The 11,857-nt window shown below is 38.2% G+C and overlaps 1 long non-coding RNA gene across 1 annotated transcript; it reads right to left on the bottom strand.

The window, feature by feature from the left end:
• Positions 1-4,478: 4,478 nt before the first annotated feature.
• Positions 4,479-11,837, bottom strand: LOC131922744 (uncharacterized). Its single transcript, XR_009382374.1, has 2 exons — positions 11,658-11,837; positions 4,479-4,774 (listed from the first exon to the last, which is right to left on the bottom strand). It is a non-coding gene; the product is annotated as an uncharacterized LOC131922744 (long non-coding RNA).
• Positions 11,838-11,857: the final 20 nt, after the last annotated feature.

The following is an 11,857-nucleotide window of genomic DNA, read 5'->3' as shown; positions in this document are numbered from 1 at the left end:
GGGGTATATGAGAGATTTGGGAAAGGGAAGTGGAAAATGATGTAATTGTATGATATTCTCAAAAATAAAAAAAGAAAGAAATTTAAAGTATTGCATTCTTCAAGTGAATACTCAGCAGTGGTAGAGCTGGCTCATATAGTAGATGTATTTTTAACTTTCTGAGGAAACACCATATTTTGTAGATGATGGAAATCACATTTTCAGACAACCAAGGGATATTTGTCTTATTAAATATTTGTATTTCATTCATTTTTTGTGTGGGGATAGACGTGCTACTGTGTTCATGTGGTCAGAAGACAACGCTTGAGAGTCAGTTCTCTCCTTCCACTACGTGGGTCCTGAGAACCAAACTCAGGTCACCAGACTTGGCAGCAAGTGCCTGAACCTGCTGAGCCACTGGCCAGCCTGAGTGAGATCTACTTAAAACAGGCATCTCTTGCCAAAAGATGGGATAATTGGCAGAGAACTGAAGAAATAAACAACTAGGTTTGGCCTTGCTTAAAGAGAAAGGTTGCCATGAAAGTTGGCAACCACACAGGGCTCCTGAACAAGAAACAGCCCGCCACTACCTAATACAGATGGCTGAAGTAGGATGGAGGTAAGTGCAATAGAAGCTTCTCATCTGAACAGAAAGGAATGGGCAATGTATAAAGTCATTATTGACAAAGTCACACATGAACAGAATCCTCCACTCTGACCTCTGAATATATCTTCATTTCTGCCCTTATAAGAGACACAGAGACACACTTGTGCAATTTTCTGAGTTTGAAGTCCCACCTCTAAGATTTTATGCTGAGAGGACCAAGCAGATGCCATAACACGCTACTCAGTCTTCTGTCGGAGATCAGGCCTCAATTTCAGTCTCCTGAGACTGACCAGGCAGTTTCTGAGGAAGCCACAAACAAAGGACAATCAATCTTCAATGCACCTAACAGCAGAGAAAAGGGAGACAGCATACCAGGCCTGAGCTAGCCCCCATAGTCAGTGTACTAGGCCAGCCAGCCTCCACAATAGCTCAAGATAATAACTAAATAAGGTCAGAGCCTGGGACTCATCCAGGCTTGCTCAAAAATGGAAAAGCTGTAGCCTTAACCAGCCCCTGACTAGCCCTAGCTAACTAGAAAGTACTAATATAAATGCCACTCACTTTAGCCAGTCATATCTAAGATGACTTAGCTGCTCTAGGAACTCCCCTTAGCTATGCTTAAAAAGAGCCTACAAGCTTCTCTCATGGTGGTCACAATTTTGCCTTTGTGTAGGATGGATGGCACCAGCATGCTGGTATAATAAATGCTCTTATTGATGTGGATGGTGGTCTTTTGTGGGACCTCTCCAGGACCCTAACATATGCTGTCTGCACCTGAGAAACTTTCCTTTTCCAACAATGGCAGTAATTTTTAGAACAAACTTTTGGTGTTTTTATTAGTGTAATATTCTTAAAATCTTAATGGATTACCTATGAATTTAATTGACAGCTTATGATAGCTTGAAAGAAAATGGCCCCCATAGGCCCATAGCCATTAGCACTATTAGGAGATGAGGCCTTGTTGGAGTAGGCGTTGTCTTAGTGGAGTAGGTGTGGCCTTGTTGGAGGAAGTGTGTTGCTGTGCTGGCTGGCTTTGAGGTCTCATATGCTCAAACTATGCCCAATGTTGCACACAGTCTCCTCCTGCTGCCTGCAGATCAAGATGTAGAACTCTCAGCTCCTTCTCCAGCACCATGTCTGTCTGCATGCTGCCATGCTTCTTGTCAAGATGATAATGGACTAAACTTTGGAACTGTAAGTCACCTCCAATTAAATGTTTTCCTTTATAAGAGTTGCTGTGGTCATGGTGTCTCCTCACAGCAATAGAAACCCTAACTAAGACACAATTATTTTTAGTAATTTCTAAAATTCTTTACTAAATTTCAAATCCACTTTTTCCCAAATCTTAACACATCCATATGTTGGACACAGCAGGCTACCTTAAGATTACCTGAACATATGTGTGCTACTGAGAGTACTTTAGTCTTCCTTAGAATCATCAATTTTTTTTCAACTCATGCTTTTGATTGTAAATTTACTTTAAGCCTATTTATTTCTTTGTGATTTTTTTTTCCAGCTCAAAAGAGTGGAAATAAAGATAACCTTTCAACCCAGGAATTAATGGCTTATTTCTATTCTAAAATCTACTGTAAAATGAAATAATTCTTTTTTTTCTTTTTTTAGTTTATACCTCTTTTCCATACCTTACCATATGTGATGTAAAAACATAATTGGGCTAATTGACACTTTCAGGATTAAATGATAAAATCTTATGGGTTTCACAACTTTATTAGACACTTTTTTTAATCTTTCAAATTTCTGGAAATTGAAGTTTTGTCACAAATTCCACTATGGCCTAACTTTGCCATTTTTCCAAGCTTCCCAAGTAAATTCGTTTTTAATTTATTTTTTTATTAAGAGATTTTCTATTTGTTTTACATATCAACCACAGATTCCCTTGTTCTCCCTCCTCCCACACACCCCTAGCCTCCCCCTCCCCCGACACCAAGTAAATTCTTTACTATTGTTTTCAAGTCCTATATACTTGCTGAAATCAAGCTAGTATTAGATATCTTAGTGTCTTACATCTCTCATATTGCTGTGACAATATTCCAGTCCCAGTACTATTTTATATTTTATACTTTTGTGTTAAATCACTTCATGTATGCAATGAACATGTAATATTTTTATATTCCTGATTGATTCTTGTCTTTGCAGAATGATGACTAATCAATGCTTTTGAACAGCTTCTTTCATACACTGGGCAGCAAGCTTGCTGTTACCGGTGCAAACGGTATTTCTGTACGTCTCCTCACCCGACAGATTAACTTGACTTCATTTAATGATTTTAAGTATCTCAAGATCAGAAAGAAAATCAAGTTCCAATACTTCTCTCCTGATTATTATTAACACTATTTGGGGGTGGGGGGGGTCTCTGTGTATCTTACTTTTAATCTACCCCTTGGCCCAAAGCAAGTCATATGCTCAATTCCAGATTCAAGAGATATAGAAAATAATTCTAGCTCATCATGAGTGGAGCTCAAAAGCCACATAGAAAGGGAAAAATGAATGAAGAAGCGGAAAAGTTTTGAGAAAATTTTGCAGTCTAATCTAACAAGGCATGCATATTTTAGGTAAGAGTGATTACAATTTTACTATTGCTAATCTACTTAGAATTTATTAAATTGTTATATTATGTTCATGATAAAGATCATTTTTAATTATTTCAAGGAAGTTTTATGGTTATAATAATCTAAACAGGTCTCTAACTATATTAAATTATAAATATTGATGCTTTAAAATAATGTCTGAATTCAAGTCATGCAACGAATAATGTAAACTCATGCATTTGATTGACCTTATCTTAATAAAATTATAAAAGTTTATAACTATAAGAACACTTGATATTAATTCTTTTTCTGTTGTGCTGTATGACCAGTTTAAATGCTGTCTCAAGAATCATTAACTTTAAAACCTTGGGCTTGTATTAAATTAAGTTAATGAATAAGTAATCTCTCTAATTAAAGTGGAAAATTCAACAAGTCATATACATCATCTTATGCTGATAAGTTAATATTCTAAAGCTGAACTCAAAAGTTCTCATTTCTCATCTAATTAGATGTTTATATAAGTTTGCATAAGCTTAGATCTAGATCATTAAATGAATAAAGCTTTGGTATCAGAAAGAGTGGATGACTGATAATTCAAAATTAATTTTAGAGTACTTAAGACTTTCTATTAAAGATGATAATTTAGTCTCCATAATTAAATAACGGTTTTCCTGACTCAGCATAATTCTCTCACCTGTGATTCGGTTAAGTTTCCTTGTATTTGTGAATCATTTACTAATAACATTAAATAGCCAATAAATAAAAATGTAAAAGGGACTTTTTAAACTTCTTGAAACAAATAAAACTATACAAAATACACCAAAAAAACCTAGAGTATATAGTAGTATATATATATATAGTAAAAGCAGTAAGAAGGAAGTCTATAAATAAATGTTTATATCAAAAAACTGAATATAGAAAATACACTCTGACAACAAAAATACAAAAGGTATTTTATATCTCAGGTGCAGGAAACTCAGTATCCCTGCACAACAACAAATGCTGAACAAATTAGGTATAGAAAGAATATATTTCGCATAATAGATTGATTTGAATACTAACATTGTAACAAGTGAGGAAAAGCTGAAATCTCCGTAAGATCTATGACTAAATTAGGACTCACCCTTTCAGTGTTTAGTTCAATGTAATACTGACAGTCATAGCCAGGGAAATCAGGAAAGAGAAAAGAACAATTAGCATCAAAGTTGGGAAAGCAGTCAATTAGTCCGTATTTACAGCAACATATCTACCAAATCCCAACACTCCACCATAAATGTGTCACAAGTAGTAAATAAGGTCAGCAAGGTTGCAAGATTAAGGAAAAAAAAAGAAAGAAGTCATGCACTCATGGTTGCCTCCAAGCCTCGGAGCAGGCTATTTCTCTTTTGTTCCAATGTTGCCTTCAACACATAATTTAAATATGACAATGTGTGTAGGGCTCTTGTCCTTTGTGGTCTTCCCCATTTCAGTTACCTCTTGCTGTGTAACAGAATACTTCCACACTGACTGGCTTCAAACAACCAAGGTGTATGTATATTTCTCAGGTGTCTTGGCTTTGTTGGGCGTAGCTGGGTGCCTCTGCGCTCTACATGTGGTCATTCACTTAGCAGCATTGAGCTTGAAAGCTGGGCTGCCTGACCTGGGGCAAAAAAGACAAACAGGGTTTTCCTCAAATGTTTGGATACTGGGCACTCTTTCATGCGGCCATTCAACGTGGCAGATGTGGCTTCCTCACAGTACCATGGTTTCAGGCGAGCTACACTCTTATGTGGTAATATCTGTTTCTTGTTAGAACAAAAGGAAGATAACTGGTTCTAGCTAGCATCCCATAGGACATTTCACAAGACACATTTTAAATAATACGGTTGTTTTTTTTTTTATGGTTAGAGATTCTAGAAATCAGATTCTTTCAACAGACACAATGCAAAAATCTGCTCATAAATAATTGTCATATTGTTTCAAGCCAATTTTGTGTTGAATTGACCCTTTTTTAAGTCTGAAATTTTAGGCAATCCAGAGGCAATGCTTTCTTGTTATACAGAAATCTTGAGCGCACACCTCCTGGGACAGCCATGACTGGGTGAGGAGAATTCCTATTTTCCTTTCTGCCCTACATCAATTGTGACCTCTGCATTGAAAACAAAGAAAAGACAATTTCGGTGCTCAAAAAGCACAAAATTCGCTGTATAAAGGACAATACTGGCAACTTTCCAGAAACCTGGAGGCCATGGCTCATCTGCAAATCATGTACATATATTTGCATGAATTTTATTTTGATTAGTAGCCTCAGCCCATGATGGTGCTTAGGATGAATGAAACATTTTACATATATGAATAAATAGACAATTTAGTAGTCTTACTGCTTGTGGCCATGTGCTCTCTGTTCTCTCTTATTTTCTTTATTCATCAACTTCCTGCCATACCTATTTTTAAATCAACCACGGATGTGTTTGTTTTCTTTAATATATTGATTCTGAATAGGTTGTAGAAACTGGTGTGTGTGTGTGTGTGTGTGTGTGTGTGTGTGTGTGTGTGTGTGTTTTATTAGTTCACTCAACCTAACTCTATTATGACCAAATGCTTTGTGACTTAGAAATAAAGTTCTTTATCTTGACTGACACAAATTGACATCTTTTGTGGGACCAACAGATAAACTATACAATTGAAAGAACTCCACAAACTAAAGTATAACTCTAGGGACAAACAAATAGGTTAACCATTATCAATTTATTTATTTATTTTGGGGTTTTTTTTTGAGACAGGGTTTCTCTGTGTAGTTTTGGTGCCTGTCCTGGATCTCGCTCTGTAGACCAGGCTGGCCTTGAACTCACAGAGATCCGTCTGATTCTGCCTCCTGAGTGCTGGAATTAAAGGCATGCACCACTGCCACCCAGCCCATCATCAATTTTTAATAAAGTAGAAAAAGGGTATTGGTACCTTAGCAATATTGTTCTTCTAAATTCTAATCCCTCTGAATGAGACCTACTTTCCCATCCTCCCTCCCCCTTCTCTCTCTCTCTCTCTCTCTCTCTCTCTCTCTCTCTCTCTCTCTCTCTCTCTCTCTGTGTGTGTGTGTGTGTGTGTGTGTGTGTAAGCTGTCTTTGACTTGAAGTAGGAGAATTTGTAGAGCATAAATATGCCATTGGTTGCTCCGAATGAAGTATATTGATATTGACATGAACAGATGACTAGCAAAAGAGCATGTCATAGAAAAACCTGGAAAGCATAGGCATTGATGAAGTGGTGACTATTTTGAAGAACCCAAGATTCCCAATTACTACCAAGGGATCCATGAACACATATGAAAAGACAAATAAAGAACATTGTTTCTTGCCAAAGGCAATGAAATCTTTCTCAGAGAGTAAAAGATTCAACTCTAGATTTAGAAATCATGATTTCTTTTCCATTTTCTTGCTGCTCCATTCTGTGTTATTGTTTCTTTCTGGGTCTATTCTTGCTTATTTTATTATTATGAACTCTACACACTCATGTTGTTTGTAGTGTTCCAATGTATGTAAAGCTTCTAAAAGAAATTTGTAAGTTCATATTGGTACTGGTTGTTACTGAATAGATAGCCTCATTGATGAAAGACAAACAATGTTTGTTGGCCAGGGAAATGGCTCTGCAGGTAAAGGCACACACTGCTGAGCCGGAGGACCTATGTTTGATCCCCATCATCTCCATGGGAGAGGAAGAGGACTGGCACCTGCAAGCTGTCCTCTGACCTCTATATGCACACCACAGTATGAATGCACACAAATGTAAACGCATGCACACAATCAATATTTTTAACCAACAAAAAATATTTGTCCTTCTGATATTCAGAGCAAAGGGAAGCATATAAAATTATTTCAGAATATGCTTAATGTCTTTAGTTCATAAATTAAAAACATGATGACTTAGTTACAAAAGGTTACAAATGTTGCAAAGAACTAAAGTAATGGCACTAACTAAGATAAATATTATCTTAAAGATTATTTTAGGAATTTTGGTTAAAATGAATGTGGAAATTGCATTAACTCATGAGTGGGCCAAGAAGAAAACCACTATAAGAGATATGGGGTAAGGAACTGATCACCATAGCGGAGACTTACAGTTATGGGAATTGATAAAAAGAACTATGCTTCCTTTTCTATGAATGATATTCGTTCTTCTCCTTTCTGTGGGTTCTTATTTTTCAACATTCAGCAGTTTCCATATTGATTTAGAAGTGATACTTCTTTAGGAGTCTCTTATTTCTGCTGCCTCCAAATATCTTAACAGCTGATTCATCTTGTACTGTGTTCTCAAGAATATCTGGATGATGGAGTTGACTACATTCTACAGCAATGAAGACAAAGGTGTCCCTCTCCAGGAGCAGATATTCATTATAAATATTAGTGTTTCTATCCTGAATGGTATCCAGGCTTTATAGGAATCCTTTCTATAAGATCCAGGATTCTTAATGTCAGGATTCCTTCCCTGAAGTTCCTGAGATGCAACGAAGAGAGGGTAATCCTTTGCCCTCATCACCTCAGGTTCTAGCAACAAGGACTTGGAGAACATTGGGGTGCGTCTGCCACTCATGCTCATACCATTTCCATAACAACTGTCTTCTTTATCTGATGCAAGCAGCCCATAATTTCTACTAAAACAGAGGTAAATTGCTGTTAACTTGTAAGTAGAGTGAAATCTCAGACCCAAGATACTTTTACTTGGCCCTGGAATACCAATTTCAAGTTAAGAGATTTATATACATTTAACTTAAGTTATATAATATAAAATGGGAAGAAAATCAAGTTAACAGCTACATAAAATTTTGCATGGAAATAATGACGTCTATCTGAGACTATTATAATCAACTTTTCACCAGTTACTTGTATGGTCATGGCTGCTATTGATTACTTTTCTTCTGTTATTATAGACGACATATCCACTTTACACTCCCAAAGCACTTTAGTCCACTGTGTTATGCTTGTCAGGGCAATCCACACTTGTATTTCTTCAAGTGTTGGACCATCAGCCAGTTTCTGTGACATGATACTAGAACATACACTCCATTCATGCTTCAGTTTTGCCCACGGTAATAACCCTATTGTGTAACATGAATTGCTAAACGGTCTTATTAATAAAAAAAACTCAGAGCCAGATATTGGGGTAAAAGCTGAAAGATCAGGGAAGCAGAGCAGCAAGCCACTAGTTCTTACCCCTATGAAATCCTCCACCAAAAGAGATCCAGCTCCTCTCTCCACCCTGCCTTATCACTTTGTCTCTCCTCCAGCTCTATCACTTCCTGTCTGTCTGTACAGACCTCTGGACCTCTCTGATTAGCTAGTGGCTAGCTTCTCCTTCTGATTTTCAGGCAAGTTTTATTTGTTAGAGCACAGATAAAATATCACCACACTATTGTCCATGGTATATTGCATTAAGGTAAGATCCAAGTAACTAAACATTGAATAAGTGATGTGTGATACTTTTAAAAGTGTGAGACATGAATTTGAATATCTCACCAGGAATAGTTGAATTTTTTGTTTTTGGCTATAAGCTTTCACCTACAGCAAATAAAAGGATAAGGAAAATATGATAACTATACTACAGAATACTATACAGTTTTAAAGAAAAGACAAAATTGTGAACTTTGCAGGTAAATGGATAGAACAAGAAAGTTTTATATTGATTGAGGTCATTCAGACCCAGGAAGACAAATGTTGCATTTTCTTTCTCATCAGAGGTTACAAATCTTCAGATGTTAGTATATAACCTGGAGTAACCACAGAAAGCAGTAAATTAAATGGGGACAATGAAGGAGAAGAGAAGAGCTACCTAGGGGAACAGTAGGATATGAGTGATATAAAGGAGGAGTAGGAAAAACAGGGGGTCAGGGATTTAACTTAGAGGAGGGGAGATGTGGGAGCCTGCAGAGGTTTCCTAGTGAGACCTGAGCTTGCTTTACCCAGCAAGGCTGCACAGGGGATGGCTTGACCACATGCGTGGTTACCTGGTGTTTGGAAGGGTCTGTACTTGGCTGTGCAGTATGCTTTGATCTAACAAGGGGGAGGTCTTTTGCCCTGCCCCTTGGCATTGTTATAAAAAGCTCTTTTGAAGAGACGGAAGGGGCCATTGGGTATTGATCCAGGTCCTCCTGAAGCTATCCTGTGTTTCTGTCTGTCTCATCTCCACTATCTTTCTATCTACAAATTCCTTATTCTTCTCTCCTCCTCATAGGGACCCTGTAAGAGGTGGGAGCTGGCCTCCCACAGGGAGAGGTGTAAGTACAGAAGTAGGAGAACAGGGAAGAAAAACTAACACTAAGAGTATTTGAAATCACTTTTTTTTTTAAATTTACTGAAAATTACAAGTATAATACATATAAGTATATGTATATATTTAATATATATTAAATGAAGTTCTTTCACTTGAGCTGATAATGCTATCCCCATGAGCCATTGACTATTTAATAAAAATTCAGCAACATGTATGAAAAAAAAAATCCCCTTTTGAGTTGTTGGTCACAGGCATCATAGAGACTCTCAAAATAATACAAGGGATTATATTATTGTTGCTCCCAGAGATCCTTATTGCTGAAAACACCATGCACTAAGACACAGGACACAGAAGATCCAGGATGATCTGAAATGAAATGAAGATACTATGCAAGCTGCCAAGAGAGGGAATCAACCAGTAGTCCTCCCTATTTCTGATGCTTATGATCCACAACAGCAACCAGTATGGCAAGATATAGTTAAACTAGAAATAGTGTTGTGCCCAGATCGTGACCCCCAGAAAGACCACCAAAGACGAGCATGCCGGAATGAAAAAGCATGGTTTAATTCTGGATATCCAATACAAGCCTAGGCAGGGACTTCGTCCAATACATCCAACGCAGTGGAGGTTGGAGGAAGTGCCCACCTATCTGCAAGCTCAGCTTTTAAAGGGAAAAGTCACAAGGTTACATCGTTTAGAGGTGCTAGTACGGGTACAATTCTGATTGGCTCGCTTCTAGGGGTTTCTAGAAATTACTTCTAAGGGAGTGGTTGCCCGCCACCATTTCTCATTGGCTGCCCTCAGGTGGGGGCATTTTTATGGTCAGTTACCCTGGAAACCAGGGAGAGGACATTCCATAGTCTGGCAGGCATTACCTCGTGACTATCTTGTGACTCTGTACTTTTACACTTCCTGGTTTCTGGAATCTGAACTGACTGGTTTCAGTAACTAATGGCCTATTCCCAAAAGGAAAAATCTTAGGCCTTAATTTTAGGGTGAAAGCATTTTGGTCTTATTTCTAAGATTGCTCATTTTGGTCTCACAGTGGTACTTACATCTTGGCCATAACTTAACCATGGACTTAAGACCCACTCAACAGGAAGAACTTAGGTCTGGTCCTAGAAACCTATCGAACTTCCCTGGGCTAACATGGTCATGGATCTTATAGGGCCTTCTTTAATAAATCAGCATGATTCCTTATACGGGTAACTGTAGCTTTCATCCCTCCTCAAAGCAACATAGAAAACCAGAAAAACGCAACTGGTCAAACTACAAAGAGCAGCTGACTGTGGGGAACACAGGTCCAATGTCTACAACATAGCTCAGGGAACATCAAGGAAGAAGGGGTGGAAAGATTCTTGACTGGGGCGAGGAGGGGAACAGCTTGACCACACAGCTGCCAATTGCCAATGACAGGCTTAAAGGCCCAGACACAGATGCCATGACAGGCTTATTGGTAGGCAACACCCAGATCTAGGAAAAGCCATAAATTGACACCACCCAGGGATGGGCCAGGGATAGGGAAGTACCTGACATCCCAAACATTCTGTTAGATAAGATGGCCAGATGTCCCTGAGCCTGCTACACACTTATTTCTTCTTTTTACTGAGATACCCCCAGACAAATGTCAGCCAATCAGGATCTTGAACCCTGGAAATCCCCTCACCCCAACCTCTGCTATGATTAAAAAACTCTACCCTGCCTGGGCTTGGTGCTCTCTGCTCTCACCACTTCGTCGGACAAATAGAGAGTCCAAGCTGGAGCTTGAATAGAGGCTCTTTGCTTTTACATATGGGATTCGGTCTCTGTAATGGTCTTTTGGGGGTCCCTACAATCTGGGCATAACAATTCTAAGAGCCAGAAGACCAAGATGTCTGCCATAGGATTGGGCCTCTTAGAATCAATGTGGAAACATACCTGTGAAACCTCAGCAATATGGCTGCCTAAACAGGACCCAAAGAATGACAACACCAATTGACATGCTAATGTGGAATGGGGAAGTCACTTGGGACCCTACCCTCTAGACAAAAGCTATAGACCACTAAGGATTGCTGAAAGGGGGAGAATTAATTATCCCCAGGGATGAGCCCCCTGATTGGTTATCCACTTCCTAGTGGTCATCTCTAAAATGATAGTCATACAAGCAGTATTAAAGAGATTCAGAAGGTGGTATTTATATGTCTATACATTTATATTAACATGTATATTTATATGTATCCCTGCTGCCAGTATGAAACAGGAATGTCTCAAGCTTGAAAGAAAGTAAAGAACTTGCTTACCAATCCATAAGCTGTTCATGGAATAAGATATCCTTACCATAACAACTTATTTTTACTTATTCTTTGATCTGAACTCATTTAAAAGCAATTGGGGTAAAATTACAAAAGATCCTTTATCCTCTCCCAACTTCTTTAGGGATATGCGCCACCAATTCGATTCTCATTTTGAGCCAGCCGTTCTGTGATGATTATGAGCAGTG

Source organism: Peromyscus eremicus, chromosome 12, assembly GCF_949786415.1.
Source record: "Peromyscus eremicus chromosome 12, PerEre_H2_v1, whole genome shotgun sequence".
Classification (NCBI taxonomy): Eukaryota; Metazoa; Chordata; class Mammalia; order Rodentia; family Cricetidae; genus Peromyscus; species Peromyscus eremicus.
This window is presented reverse-complemented; position numbering and strand designations above follow the sequence as displayed.